At 37.5% G+C, this 16,079-nt stretch overlaps 1 protein-coding gene, 1 long non-coding RNA gene and 1 other non-coding gene across 10 annotated transcripts in view; 2 read left to right on the top strand and 1 right to left on the bottom strand.

Annotated features, from left to right (window-relative positions):
- ANKRD6 (ankyrin repeat domain 6) overlaps positions 1–16,079 on the bottom strand; it is a 282,254-nt gene that overhangs the window by 250,201 nt on the left and 15,974 nt on the right. Inside the window, exon 2 of one of the 8 annotated variants that reach the window (XM_073789434.1) lies at positions 9,826–9,869. The exons of the other annotated variants lie outside the window; for them this stretch is intronic. The gene's annotated coding sequence lies outside the window, so the exon portion shown is untranslated. The remainder of the gene's footprint in view (positions 1–9,825; positions 9,870–16,079) is intronic. 8 annotated transcript variants of the gene reach the window in all.
- Positions 271–7,382, top strand: LOC141276003 (uncharacterized). The gene is made up of 3 exons (XR_012324747.1): positions 271–348; positions 6,711–6,882; positions 7,323–7,382. It is a non-coding gene; the product is annotated as an uncharacterized lncRNA (long non-coding RNA).
- Positions 984–1,090, top strand: LOC117307553 (U6 spliceosomal RNA). The gene has a single exon (XR_004521320.1). It is a non-coding gene; the product is annotated as a U6 spliceosomal RNA (small nuclear RNA).

Raw genomic sequence — 16,079 nt, 5'->3', positions numbered from 1 at the left:
AGCCTCAAGATGCTACACAGATAAATGAGTCCTCCAACATGCTTTCAGAAGTTATACCTGCAGGAGGCCTGAGCAACAGTGCTCTGCCCTACAGAGGGTGAGCTCTTGCAATACTCTTCAAAGAGAATCAGTGAACCGTTCACCGTTGGCAATGGTTCCAATCTTTCTAAAAATCCCACCTTTCAAGTCATTTGTACGCTAAGCATTATGACCTCAGCTCTAGAATCACAAAACTCTGTGCCTTCCATCTCGACTTTTGAGCTATGTACACAGCAAGTCTTTGATAAATACAGGACATAAACACTGTGGCTGACTCTAAGAGTTTAAAATACCAAGACACAGAGTGAAGTAAGTCAGAAAGAGAAAGACAAATACCGTATGCTAACACATATATATGGAATTTAAGAAAAAAAAAATGTCAAGAAGAACCTAGGGGTAAGACAGGAATAAAGACAGACCTACTAGAGAATGGACTTGAGGATATGGGGAGGGGGAAGGGTAAGCTGTGACAAAGTGAAAGAGTGGCATGGACATATATACACTACCAAACGTAAAACAGATAGCTAGTGGGAAGCAGCCGCATAGCCCAGGGAGATCAGCTTGGTGCTTTGTGACCACCTAGAGGGGTGGGATAGAGAGGGTGGGAGGGAGGGAGACGCAAGAGGGAGGAGATATGGGAACATATGTATATGTATAACTGATTCACTTTGTTATAAAGCAGAAACTAACACACCATTGTAAAGCAATTATACTCCAATAAAGATGTAAAAAAAAGAAATCTCATCTCTATATATTTTACATATAAAAAATAAATAAATAAATAAACAAAATACCAAGATAGTAAAGATGTAAAATAAAGACGTAAAAAAAAGAAATCTCATCTCTATATATTTTACATATAATAAATAAATAAATAAATAAACAAAATACCAAGACAGTGTCCAGTAACTAGTTGAGGACTCCATCAAGGTATCACAGGTATAGTGCTCGCTTCGGCAGCACATATACTAAAACTGGAACGATACAGAGAAGATTAGCATGGCCCCTGCGCAAGGATGACATGCAAAATCGTGAGGCATTCCATATTTTGGGGGGATTAACAGATACAAACTATATAAAACAGATAAACAATAAGGTCCTACTGTATAGCAAATGGAAGCTATATTCAATATCCTATAATAAACCATAATGGAAAAGAATATGAAAAAGAATATGTATATATATGTATATATAACTGAATCACTTTGCTGTACACCTGAAACTAACACAACATTGTAAATCAACTATACTTCGATAAAAAAAAAAAAATGATATCATAGGTATAGCACAAAACAGGATTCACAATACCTAATCAGAATGAAGTATATTCCACCTACAAAGCAAACTCCAAACAGTAAATCAACTCACCAGCAAGTATTTGCTATTTTCAGAAGGAAAAAAAAAAAGACTTCCCAATTGTGTCTATAAATAATATACCTGTGTACTATAAAATCATAATATCAACTGATTTGTAGTTTTTCTCTTAGAGACCTCATGGATGAAGCTTAATTGACCAACCTCAGAGTATCAGATTCATTAACAAAGTTGTTGAAATTTTACTTCTTGGGGGAAAAATATCTTAATGAAGCCAAACAATAGCTTTTCAACATAAAGCTCTCTTACAAATTGAAAGTTTACAAGAAAGTGAATACTTCAAAGGAAAAAAAAGGTGAATAAGGAATACACAGGTACTTCACACACCAGAGAAGAAAAAGAAATCCAAGAGCTAAAAACATATACAAATGTTCAGTCTTCTTCATAATCAAACAACGAAGACACAATTTTTACCTATAAAATTGAATGTAAAAAAATTAGAATAATCCCTACTGACAAGAGGGCAAGAAAACAAACTCTCACACATCGCTAGTGAACATTTCTGGAAGGCAATTTAGCAATATGTGTCAAAAGCCTTAAAAATAAAAACGAATACCCTTTGACTCAGCAATTCCATTTCTCTTCAAGGAAAATAACTTCAAGAATGAGATTAACATACAAAAATGTATACTGAAGCATTTCATGTAAAAGTGAAAATCTGGAAGCCACCTAAAGCTTCAACAATATGGGAACACTTTAATAAACTAAAAACTACCTATCCAATCAATGTAGTTCTATTTTAGATATATGATGTTGAAAAGTATGGGCAAATGCTCATGATATATTATTAAGGGAAAAAGTTACAAGATAACATGAAAAGTATGATCTCAAGGTTGCACACAAAATACATTTAAGGGTATGTACCAATATAGTAATAGTGGTTACCTATAGGTGGAAGGATTGAAGATGCTTATCTCCTTTTCTGCTAATTTTTATACTATCTTCTTTTCTTTCCTTTTATTTTCATTGGCTTGCGGGATCTTAGTTCCCCGACCAGGGATCGAACCTGGGCCCTCAGCAGTGAAAGCACAGAGTCCTAGCCACTGGACTGCTAGGGAATTCCCACTATCTACTTTTCTACAATGAATATGTACTAATTTTGCTGGCTAAGTAATTTACCCATAACAAAACAACAAGGTAGATATTATTATTATCCTCATTTTAAATATGAGGAAACTGAGGCACAGAGAGGTTAAGTAGCTTGTCCCAGGTCACACAGCTAATACATCATAAAGCCAGGATTTGTCCTAAATTGACCTAGCTCCAGAGCCTGATCTCTAAACCACTTTGCAGTGACTCACATTTTTAAAATAATTTAAAGTAAAATGCCAGATAATCTATAATTACATGCACTACAAATTCTTAAAGAAAGAGGATCTTTGCAGGCCAGAATTTTCAGAGCATACTGGGAGACAGGTGGTGAAGCTGGATGTTTTCTCCCATCTCACCAGGCTGTCCCTTTTCATTTTAGGTTTTCACTCAGATTATCTGAAAAGTCATCTATTTATTCCTCTATCACTATTCTCCCTCCCTTCAACACACACACACACACAAACACACAGCATTCTCGAAAACTCAAACTCCAATTAGTACACTTTCCTGCTCCCTTCCCAGGCCATGACAATTCCCTGAATACTTCTTTCCTGCTCCTAAAAGCCAAGGTGGGTCCCCCACAAATAACTCCCAGAGGTCTTGAGACAGAGCCAGACCTTGGAGGGGGCCCCTCCAGATGCAAAAGCCCTTCCATGTCCCCTGTCTCTTGTTTGTAGAAAAGCCATAGTCTCCCAGGCCTCCCCTGAGTCACAAAAGAGCAGGCTCAAGCAGTTAATGATTAGGACAACAGCGTCACAGAATCTTTAGTCCCTCCCTGAAGAACATAGGTAACAGTGTCTGATGCACATTCCTGAGTTGTTTTGCAGATACTAAAACTGCCACCAGAGGGAAAAAGCTAACTGCAGGATGACCAGACTGTAGCCATGACATAAGCTGCTCTGTCTTGAGCAGTACTGAGTCTGTGTCTTGCACAATTCCAAGAACTGGCCTCAAGGAAATGGGAACAAATCAACCCTGGAATTGAAGAGTAACTATGCTTAAAACAATCACGATGATGCTGATTAGACCACCACATGACCAGTTTCAAGACGGTTGTTGGAGTTGACTGTGCTGTTCTGCATGGAGCGCCCCCCACCGCCTGTGCACCCCTGAAACTCCCCTTTAAGACCTTCTGCCCCCTAACCAACAACTGGGAGGTGGTTTAGGGTATGCTAGTCTGCCATCTCCCCAGGTTGCCGGCTTCCTGAATAAAGCATCTTTTTTTTTCACCAACCCTTGTCTCTGGAACATTGACTCCAGAGCAATGAGCAGCCACACCTGAGTTCGGTTCCAGCTCTGGCCAGTAATGGTCTACCCAGACATATTAACTCACAATCCAGTATAAAATAAAGTATTTTCTGTTTCCCTCACAAACAGAAATGTATACTATTTTTCCCCTAAGGAAGTTTCAAGTTAGTTTAGATGGAAGCAACGTAAGTTCTTGGAAAGGTGTTGTTAAAGTACAAAAGACTCTTGACAAACTATGGTGTGCCACGTATGAATAAGCAAGATTACAGGACCTTTTCCTGCGTATCATGTGACATTCCTGCTCTGGCCTCCAAACAAAAGCCTGATAGATGTAAGTGCTTGTAGATAATACTCTGAGCCATATAGGGCACACTGAGATTTCTGTAAGGGTGCACAGATGATCAAGTTGCTAGGGACTAAAGAAATGTTTTCTGTACATTAGAAGAAAAAATATTACTAATCAGTATAAAGCAAGCTCCAGCCATCTGCTGTTCTAAAATTGGACACTTGATCATGTTAAAAAGAAGTGAAGTTCCTGCTGGTGGAAGTAGGAATTTAGACTACTAGATAAAATATCACCACTAGTGATGAAATTATCTTATTAAAGAACAATGACAGTTTTTAACTTCAGGGACCAATAATAGTTCTCCTCAGTTACATTTCAGAAAGTAATATTTTATTTTGTTATCCCAGAGCTTATTAAAGATGAGCCACTATTACTGGTGGACTGTGGTTTTGCACCTAACTGATAAATTAGATTGAGCCATATCTCCAGTATGTAAATATACATCATCAAATCTTTGTTTTGCAAAAGTGAAACTAACAAAAGATTGCCTCACCAAGGAATGAGTCTAGTTAATATAAGCTCCTTCAATTATATTTATCCAAAAACAATCTTAAAATTCACATGAAACCCCCAGAGACCTCAAATAATCAAAGCAATCCTGGGCAAAAAGAACAAAGCTAAAAGCATCATACCATGTGATTTCAAAATGTACTAAAAAGCTATAATAATTAAAAGAGCATGGCACTGGCATAAAAACAGACATATAAACCAGTGGAAAAGAATAGAGAGCCCAGAAATAAATCCACAATTGATTTTCAATAAAGGTGCCAAGAACACACAAAGAACAGTCTCTTCAATAAACAGAGTTGAGAAGACTCTGTTTTCATCAAAAGAATAAAATTGGACCCTTATCTCACTCCATATGCAAAAATCAACTCAAAAATAAATTAAAGACTTAAATGTAAAAACTGAAACTATAAAACATAGGGGAAGAGAACAGGGGAAAATCTTTTTGACATTGGTCAGGGCAATGATTTTTCTAATATGACCCCAAAAGTGCAGAAAACAAAAGCAGAAATAAATTGTATTGAATCAAACTAAAAAGATTCTATACAGCAAATAACAAAGTATAGAGACAATCTATGGAATGGGAGAAAATATTTGCAAGTTATCCAAAATATATAAAATACTCAAACAGCTCAATAGCAACAAATAACACAATTCAAAAATAGGCAAAGTACCTGAATAGACATTTCTCATAAGAAAACATACAAATTGCCAACAGATATATGAAAAGGTGCTCAACATCACTGATCATAAGGGAAAACTGCAATGAGATATCATGTCACACCAGTTAGAATGGCTATCATCAAAAAGATAAGAGATAACAAGTGTTGGCAAGGATGCAGAGAAAAGGGGACCCCTGTAACACTGTTGGTGGGAATGTAAATTGGGACAGTCACTATGGAGAACAGTATGGAGGTTCCTCAAAAAGTTAAAAATAGAACTACCATATGATCCAGCAATCCCACTTCTGGGCATATATCCGAAAGAAACGAAATCAGTTATCTCCAAGAGATATTTGTACTCCCACATTCATGGCAGCATTATTCATGATAGCCAAGGTACGCAGGCAACCTAAGTGTCCATTAATGGATGAATGGCTAAAGAAAACATGATATATATATAGATATAGATATATATATATATATCATATTTTATTCCATACACAGTGGAATAAATTTCAGCCTTAAAAAAGAAGGGAATCCTGTCATTTGCAACAACATTAATGAACCTGGAGGGTATTATGCTAAGTGAAATGAGTCACAAATACTGCATAATGTCACTTATATATGGAGTCTTAAATTTTTTTTTAATTATAAATAAATAGATATTTAAATGGCTGAACTCATAGAAAGAGAGTCGGCTGCCAGGTGCTGGAGAGTGAGAGCAACAAGGAGAGGTCAGTAAAAGGGTACAACCTTTCAGTTATAAGATGAATAAGGTCTGAGGATCTAATAATGTACAACATAGTGACCACAGTTGATAACACATGTAGTTGAAATTTGCTGAGAGTACTAGAACTTAAATGTTCTCACACACACAAAAAAAGATACATGTGAGGTGAAGGATATGTTAATCCTTTCACAATGTTTACGTATATCAAACCACCATGTTGCACACTTTAAATATCTTACCAAAAAAAGAAAATCTTAAAATTTTATTTGTCAATTATACCTCAATGAAGCTAAAGGAAAAAAAAACCACGGGGTAGGGGGAGACAAAATTCCTCATAATGTTAATATTGTTTTCTGATTAAAGAAAGCTTATTGGGGACTTCCTTGGTGGTCCAGTGGTTGAGACTCCACACTCCCAATGCAGGGGGCCTGGGTTCAATCCCTGGTCAGGGAACTAGATCCCACGTGCCACATCTAAGAGCCCATATGCTGCAACTAAGATCCCGCGTGCTCCAACTAAAAAGATCCTGCATGCCGTAATGAAGATCTCACACATGTGCAGCCAAATTAATAAATTTTTTTAAAAAAAGAAAGCTTATTGAAGCACGATATTGTACACCTAAAACTAATATAACATTGTAAATCAACTATACTTCAATTAAAAAAGAAAATAAAAACAAATTTTTAATAATTTTTTTTTCATTTCTTGGCAGAAAAATAGAAAGCTTATTAAACACCTCCCCTATATCCTCTCCCAACAAAGACCCCACTAACGTGCGAGAAAAAGAATAAAAATAAGCCACATTAAGGAATAGAACACGGAGTGGCCAAGAGCAAAGGAGAGATTTCAACAGTTATGGAAGATGGAAAGACAGTGGAGCAGAGGTAACTTCTGTATGAGGGGAAAGAAGCCTCAGCTTGGTGTTTACAGAGTACGGGACACTTGAGAAAGGGACAATTTTGCCCTGCAAAACCCTGCTGAGGTTTGGGACTTAGAACCACTTGGCACCGGGGTGGACAGAAACACAAACTGGGGAGAAACTGAAGGTCTACAGTTGTACTTGGTTAGTGGTGCCCCACACGCACTGACTCATTATGACCCTCTCTGTCTCAAACATTTCAATATTAAAAACTATGCACACCCCCATGCGCACACAGGTGAATCATTCCGGTGCTGAGGAGGGAGCGGAGGGAAGATGCACACCTCCCAGCCATGCCCCGCCCACGAGCTTTCACCAATGAGCACTGACCACGGTACTGTGCTTTGTCTCCCAGCTGCTCCTTTACTCCACCGAGGTTTCTTTCTGCCTTTATTTCATGTGCAGCTGAACAGTTTTGACCCCAAATGGCTTACAGAGATGTGTAAGTGACAGCAGTAAAGGTGCTACAAAAGTGCCTGAGGCACCTTGCAGAAGGCAAAGGATGAAATTTAAGACCAGCAGGTACTCAGGGGCTGGTGGAGGCATCTCTTACACATCACTGGGAAGACTGGATGGTGTCTGGAAGAATCCGTGACCAGTATACACATCAGGACGTCAGGGAGCATGGTGCCAAGAACAACCCCAAAGGAATTATGCATACCACCCGGTTTGTGCTGATTCATTTAGCCCTGTCATTTCTCAAATTGCATACTGAGCTGAAAGGGTGGGTCATGATTATGAACAGTCAGCCCCCCAACTCCAAGCACAGAACACTGTCAGTCAAGCATCTGCTCTCACAAGATGGGATACAAAGAGTTTCCTTCAAATTTTCTCATTTTTATTATGAAATACTTGACACATATAAAAGACTGTATTAATATTATATTACATACACATAGGAATAAAGATCATAATAAAACTCACTTCTCAATTTAAAAAATAGAACATAACCAATAACAGTGATATTCTTTATGCTCCACTCCAATCATATCCCCAAAGTGTAAGCACCATTTGAATTTTGTGTTTACTTTCTTTTGCCTTTATTATGGTTTTGCCACATATGTATATAACCACAAGCCATATGTCATTTAGTTTTATTTTTCAATTTGTAAAACTGATATCATATTGTATTAATTCGTTGGTGGTCTCCCCCCAATATTATGTTTCCTCTCTAGAGAATTTGAACAGCTTCTAAGACAAGACCTTCATATACTCTACAATTTTGCACACAGACCCTCCAATTGCCTTTTAGTCTTAAACATGAACACAAAACCAAGGACCACCAGACATTCAAGGAAAGCTTCCAAAATGAAAAGGAGGGACCACAGTAAACAAGAAGAAATAACCCTGGAGTAAACTAAGATAATTCTGGTAAGTGACAAGAACTTAAGGGACTTCCCTGGCGGTCTAGCAGTTAAGACTCCAGTATTCCACTGCAGATGGGGGTGGGTTCAATGCCTGGTAGGGGAACTAAGATTCCACATGCTGTGCTATGTGGCCAAAAAAAAAGAACTTAAAAAAAACAAAAAAAACTTGCATTAGTATCCTCAGAGATTAATGAAAGTATTATAGAACAAGTTAAAATTAAAAAAATGATCAGAGAACCAAAGAGATTTCTTGGAAATAAAAATGTTATTGACAAATTTTTTTTTTATTCAATAGAAGGAACGAAAGTAAGTTTTAAAAATCTCCCACAGGGCTTCCCTGGTGGCGCAGTGGTTGAGAGTCCGCCTGCCGATGCAGGGGACACAGGTTCGTGCCCCGGTCCGGGAAGATCCCACATGCCGCGGAGCGGCTGGGCCCGTGAGCCATGGCCGCTGAGCCTGCGCGTCCAGAGCCTGTGCTCCGCAACAGGCGGGGCCACGACAGCGAGAGGCCCGTGTACCGCAAAAAAAAAAAAAAAAAAAAAACTCCCAGGAAATAGAACCAAAAGACAGAGGCAGAAATAGAGACAGAAAAGTTAGGCAGAAAGAGAGGCTCAAATCAATAGGTCTTCTGCATATCAGAAGTTTTAAAAGAGAAAACAGAGTAAGAGGACAGGAGAATTCTCAAAGAAATGATAGAATAAAATTTCCCAGAAGTGAAGGGCATGAATCTCTATACTGAATGGGACAACGAATGAAAAATACCAACCACATCAAGTGGTTGACGTTTCAGAGTTATCCAAATTCCCTACATGGAGAAGAAAAGATCATTTTAAGAAGAGGATAAGAATCCTTTTCTTTTTCTCTTCTTCCTCACCACTCTGGAATGGGTTTGACAATGTATAACATAACCATTTGCAGAGGTGCAAAACCAGGCAGCCAATCAATTACACTAAAAGCTCCAGACCATCTTAGAAGTAAACAAGGCATAATTTATTGCTAATGTTAAGCAGTGGGATTTGGTGAGTTTACAAAGCACTAAAATAAAATTAGAAGCTACAGCTATAAATAAAAGCTAGTCTTGGAAGGGATCATTGTTCTTCGCTCTACTAGTCCTGTTTCCCACAAGCTGAAAGACCTTATGCTGAGCATAATATTTTGTGAAGCCGGAAATTAAATTCCCACCAGGAAGATACTGAAAACTAAAAACTGATCTTGGTGGTCAATGAACAGAGTGCCTATGTACTTTTCTGTGTTTTAAAATGTCTCTAAAAATAAATAAAAGGCTCAAATAACAAGAGATCAGTTGAAACAGAAAGTCTGTTATAGGAATTGCCCAAAGACAATCTTTTACTGCCTTATCCAACAGACCTTATTTTGTCTCTAAAACAAAATGCTACATATGAAAGACAGAACACAGACTTGTGAAGCCCACTCCAATCAGGACTTGCAAGTATTGGTTTTTCATAAGCAATCTAGTCATCATGATGAGTCTTCGTGGTTCCACGCCCTACATGTTCTCTTAGCCTTTACCAGGTACTCACCTCACTCCAGGTCTTTACCCCGTAGCACAGAGACATCTTTGTTCCTAAGGCAGACAGATAGAAGCCAACAGGGAGCTTGTATTATGTGTCTAGAAAGAACTGTTCATTATTCACCCATCTCTGCCACAAATAAATTTCAATAACCTTGACTCTGCAAAACAGCCTGATCCCAAATGAACACAAACTCTGCAAACTTCTTTCACTACATTTTTGAAACTAGCAACCAGTCACTTCTAATGAGCCTGTGGAGTGAGGGAGAATACAAATATATTAGTTTTTAGTTATTTTTTTATGATATGAATTGTAGGAAACTCAGTGTGACAACTACTCAATTTATTAGACAAACTTCCAGGAGTGTAAAGATTCAATAACATCATTTCTAATACTCTATTCACAAGAGTTCGGATTGGATACTACACTCATTTCTGCAGCTGTGTGAAGTCCTATCAAACTATAACACATTAAGGGGCTTAAACTCATCATATTTTACTAATGTTCCTAATTTTCCTTTATGAATGAACCCAAAACATCTTTATTTAACCAACGATACTGAGTTATGAGTGAATGTGGGCAACTAAAAAAATGTAAATCCTATGTGGTATTTATACAATGGAATATGACTCAGCAATAAAAAAAGAATGAAATAATACCATTTGTAGCAACATGGATGGACCTACAGATTATCATATTAGGTGAACTAAGTCAGACAAAGAAAGACAAATATCATACGATGTCACTTATATATGGAATCTAAAAAAATGACACAAATGAACTTATTTACAAAACAGAAATAGACTCACAGACATAGAAAACAAACTTATGGTTACCAAAGGGGATAGCAGGGGTCGGGCGGGGGGTGGAGATAAATTAGGATCTTGGGATTAACATACACACTACTATATATAAAATAGGTAAACAACAAGGACTTACTGCATAGCACAGGTAACTATACTCAATACCTTATCTTGTAATAACCTATAACGGAAAAGAATCTGAAAAAGAATATGTGTGCGTGTGAGTGTGTGTGTGTGTGTGTGTGTATAACTGAATCATTTTGCTGTACACTTGAAACTAATACAACATTGTAAATTACCTATACTTCAATAAAAAATGTTAATCCTAAATTATTAGCATCAGCTTTATATCGGACATAAGTTGATTTAACATAAAGCCATGAATCTCATACTTTATACTGCTAAATCACTTAGGTAACTATATATCTTCCTATGGACAGCACAGAATAAATATTGTTGCACAAGTTTACAACCTGTCATAAGAAATTTCATCTCACACCAATTCTGTTCTGTCCCATCAACTAATATACCCTCCATACCACTCGTGTTCACCCCTGTTCAACTTGCTTCCCCTCCTTCATATATCCTTCCTGCTCCATAGCACATGCTCTTCTGTCATTTCCAGCAACGTCTCCTACTTCACATAAAGGCATATGTGATATCTGAAGCTGTTGATCCCACCATTTAAGACCAGTATCTCGGGTGGGGCGGATGAATTGGGAGATTGGGATTGACATACATACACTACTATGTATTAAACAGATAACTATTGAGAACCTACTGAATAGCACAGGGAACTCTACTCAGTGCTCTGTGGTTACCTAAATGGGAAGGAAATCTAAAAAAAGAGGGGATATATGTTTACGTATAACTGATTCACTTTGCTGTACACTGTAGAAACTAACATAAAATTGTAAAGCAACTATACTCCAATTAAAACAAAACAAAAGACCAGTATCTCAGATGAATGACCAAGCCAAAGAAAAATCTACTAATAGGTAAGTGTATGTATTTGGATTAATATAATGGTTTTAGTCAGACATAGAGACTGATCATAAAAAATTACCTTGAAAACTCTTAAAAATATTAACTCATTAAGTGTGAGGTAGAAAGTTTGCACTTAATAATGTTTAACTTTGACAACATGCCTGTAAGATAAGCAGCACTTGAAGGTAGAGACTTACAAACAGGTTTCCCAAAAGTACGACACTTTTTACCCATCCAGTTTGTAGCAGCCAGTCCCCAAGATGGCTCCCAATAATCCGTACCTCCTATATTCATGCCTTTGTGGAGTCCCCTTCTACAGTGAATCAAGACTGGATCTCTGTGACCAACAGAACATGGTGAAAATGACAATGCATTGCAGCTTCTGTCTTGACCTCTTGGATTACTCACTCAGGTCAGCTGCCATGCCATAAGGACAATCAAGCAGCCATGTAGAAAGGAACTGAGGCCTCCCACCAGCAGCCATCCCCAATGTGCCAGCCAAGTGAGCAAGCCATCTTAAAGGAGATGACTCCTGCCCCAGTCAAACTTGCCGATGACTGTAGCCCCAGTTAAATCTGTCTGCAATCTTATTGAAAGACCAGAGTCAGAAATTCTCAGCTGAGTTACTCTCTAATTCCTGACCGACAGATTTTGAGAGATAATAAATAATTATTGCTGTTTTAAGTTGCCAAGTTTTGGGGTGATTTGTTATATACCCTTAGTAACTGGAACATAATTTTACCCAACATAATCCAGGCCTAATTTTCAATGTTGTCCTTCATGAATGATCCTAACTCTTTAATGAAAAGTTTATGTGATTATGGCTTATGTTTTATATAACCAGTGGTCAAGAAGCCCAGCTATTTTGATATGTAAGTAGTAAAGAAAAGAAAGGAATAGAATATGTGATGGGCTGAATTGTGTCCCTCCAAAATTCATGACTATATTTGGAGACGTGGCCTTTAAAGAGATAATCAAGTTAAAATAAGGCCATTAAGGTAGGCCCTAATCCAACAGTACTAGTGTCTTATAAGAAGGGAAAGAGAAACCAGGAGTTCACATTCACAGAGAAAAGACCATGTGAAGACACAACAAGGAGGTGGCCATCTGCAAGCCAAAGAAAGAGGCCTTAGGAGAAACCAAATCAGCTAACATCTTTTTTTTTTTTAAGTTAAAAAAAATTTTTTTTGAAGTATAGTTGATTTACAATGTTGTGTTAATTTCTGCTGTACAGCAAAGTGACTCAGTTACACATATGTACACATTCTTTTATATATATATATATATTAGAATATATATATATTCTTTTCCATTATGGTTTATCATAGGGTATTGAATATAGTTCTCTGTGCTATAAAGTAGGACTTTGTTGTTTATCAAATCTGCTAACACCTTGATCTGAGACTTTCCAGCCTCCAGAACTGTGAGAAAATAAATTTCTGTTGTTTAAGCCACCCAGTCTGTGGTACTTTGTTACAGCAGCCCTGGAAAACTAATACAGAGGGGAAACCCATAGATTAAAAAAAAAAAAAAAAGACTTAGAAGACATAACAAAAACATTTTATGGAACAACACTAAACCATAGTGTCCAGACCTACAAGAAAGTGATTACTACAGCAAATAATACAGGCAGCCTTCACTTTACATGGTTATAATGTGCAGTTTCAGGTCCCACAGTTTAAATTACACCAGTCCTCCAACAACATGGCTCAAATCTCACTTACCATGGTTAATTAACTTTCAGAAACTGCATGAGGTACAAACTTCACTAACAGCACTCCAGTCTACAAATCACTATGTAATTAATAGATGAGTATCATGATCAGTGACCAATCATGTCACATCTTCCCAAATCTGTCAGTGATTGGTCACTCATTTGTTACTCAGTTCACACAGACAGCAAACCATGTATCTGTGTTGTCTTCTTGTCTCCCAGTGAAAAACCCACATAATAGCTTACCAAAATAAACAATTAAAATAGGTAATTAGCCAACAAAGAAGAAAGTGCAGCAAAGAAATCAAAAGTGGTAACACTGGAAGTGAAATTTGAATGGAACAGGATGGAGTCACAGAAGAAATGTTTGACTGTGGGAAAGATGATGCGCTACCACCCGAAGCCTCTAGATGTGCAGCCAGAGGAATTCAATGAAGGGAACTGATCGCCATAAATGATGAAAGTGTGGAGATGAAAAGAATGAAGAAATGACGCTGCAAAAAGTCCACATTAAAGGAACTCCTGCAGATACTTCACAACACTGAAAACGCAAAGGATAAAATGTTGGAAACTGATCCAAACTTCTACAGGAGTATGAAAGTTCATCAAGGCATAGAAAAGATGCTTGTTGAAGATGCAGACTAGTATATATAGGAAGGATAAACAACAAGATCCTATTGTATAGCACAGGGAACTATATTCAATATCCTGTGATAAACCAGAATGGAAAAGAATATGAAAAAGAATGTATATATATGTATAACTGGATCACTTTGCTGTACAGCAGAAATTCACATGACATTGTAAATCAAGTATACTTCAACAGAATAAATTTTGAAGAGAAAAGATGCTTGTTCTGTATCATAAATTATAGTATGGGAAAAGGCAAACCAAACTACTCTTGATAAGATTTTCAAAGAAATAAAAGTCTAATTCTCAATGTTGCTAATGTTTTAAATTATTGCATACTAAATTTTAGTATTTTTTCATTTCCCTCTACAATTACAACAGACAGTAAAAGAGTTTTTAATGCTCTGGCCAAACATTTAAAGGTCTCAGAACAATCGCAATTTCTCCCACTGATTATTAAGATAGCCTATCAGGATTTCAACATTTCTTTATAGTACCACAGTGCCATGTAAGGCAAGGGCTGCCTGTAGTTAATTTGGAGGGAGAGAGGGAGTTATGATTGAGATGCAACCCAAGGAGGGGCTTCTGGGGTGACTGGCAAAGTTCGATTTCCTGACTGGCGTGGCTGTTATAAGGGTATTTGGCTTACAATAACTTGTTAAGCTTAACAATTTTTCTGGGCCTCAAATCCATGGGGGCAGGGGACTAGTCAGTGAGGACCCGCCTGAAACATGAGTCCAGTGGTCACCTTTCTAAGAGAAAAGAAAAGGAAAGCCACAGAAGTAAGAAGGTGACTCGGCAGAGGGCACAAAGGCTGCTGTCAGACATGAAATTGGAACCCAAGCCTCCTGGCAGCCAAGTCACACTCTTCTCTTTAAAGCCTGCCAGTCTCCCACGAAACAGACTTCTCCTGAAGGGCATCTGTATTGTGCAAGAGAGGTCATTCAGCCAGGTTTGAATGTAGAGGCCTGGGGTTTTAAGATACATTACCTAATGCTAATAAGAAAGAAAAAGACAAATATGTAGGGAGGCCAAGAGAGAGTCACTGACCTTACAATTTTTTTTTCCTAAATTATTTTTCAGGTAGAAAGATTAGGCTTTGCAGAGAAGAGTAAAACAATTTGGCCTCCCTGATCCTAGGGCAACAATATACTCAAATGTAATGAATGCCATTTATTCTGTGGGGCTGAGACAGCGCTGCTGTGGACTTATGGTATCTGGTTAGGTTACAATCAATACTTGTCTTTCCTTTTATTTTTTTATTATTTTTAATTTTTAAAAATTAAAAAAAATTATTTTATATTGGAGTATAGTTGATTAACAATGATGTTAATGATGATTTTACAGTTATAGTTACAGCAAAGTGATTCAGTTATACCCATAGAGGTATCCAATCTTTTTGATTTTTCATTTTAGATTTAGTACTATAACACAGAATTTTTCCCTTCACTTAAATACCCTAATAGCCTCTGACATTGCTTTTTTCATACAAAATCCAGGACCTCCCTGGCGGTCGAGCTGTTAAGACTCCGCGATTCCACTGCAGGGACCACGGGTTCTTTCCCTGGTTGGGGAACTAAAGATCCTGCATGCTGTGTGACACGGCCAAAAAGAAAAAAGAAAAAAGTCCATCATAGCTTCTGTCTGTTTACTGATTTGGGGAATATGTTTTCTCTCCACTATATACACAGCTTTCATTAACACTAACAAGAAGCACGCCTTGTACACCTGAGACATTAACATCCACCCTATTTAGTTGGCTGGTAAATTCAAAGCAAATACTACGTCTCTTAAGATTTACTCTCTTACCCTCAAAGTTAATGTCTCTGACATTAAGGGAATTCCAAAGACTGGGGAGAGAAGGACATAATAAGAAACAGCACGGAAGTCCTGGGGCAAAATCTGGTACAATATTTCAGGTTCTACTTTTAGACACAAAAACATGGTCACTTTTAACACAGTCAATTATAAGCACAGTGTTAGTGTTCTTGAGTCTTTAAATACCAAGTGAAGAATATAAATTTGTGAATTTAGGATTTAAAAGGACAGAAATGCACTGAGCATCAAGACAATTCGTTTTTGGTATATCAAAATAATCCGTTTTTAAAGACAGAAGCCTTATTTTTTTC

This window comes from Tursiops truncatus, chromosome 12, assembly GCF_011762595.2.
Source record: "Tursiops truncatus isolate mTurTru1 chromosome 12, mTurTru1.mat.Y, whole genome shotgun sequence".
Classification (NCBI taxonomy): Eukaryota; Metazoa; Chordata; class Mammalia; order Artiodactyla; family Delphinidae; genus Tursiops; species Tursiops truncatus.
Note: the sequence above shows the minus strand (reverse complement) of the source record. Positions and strands in the feature narration are given on the sequence as shown.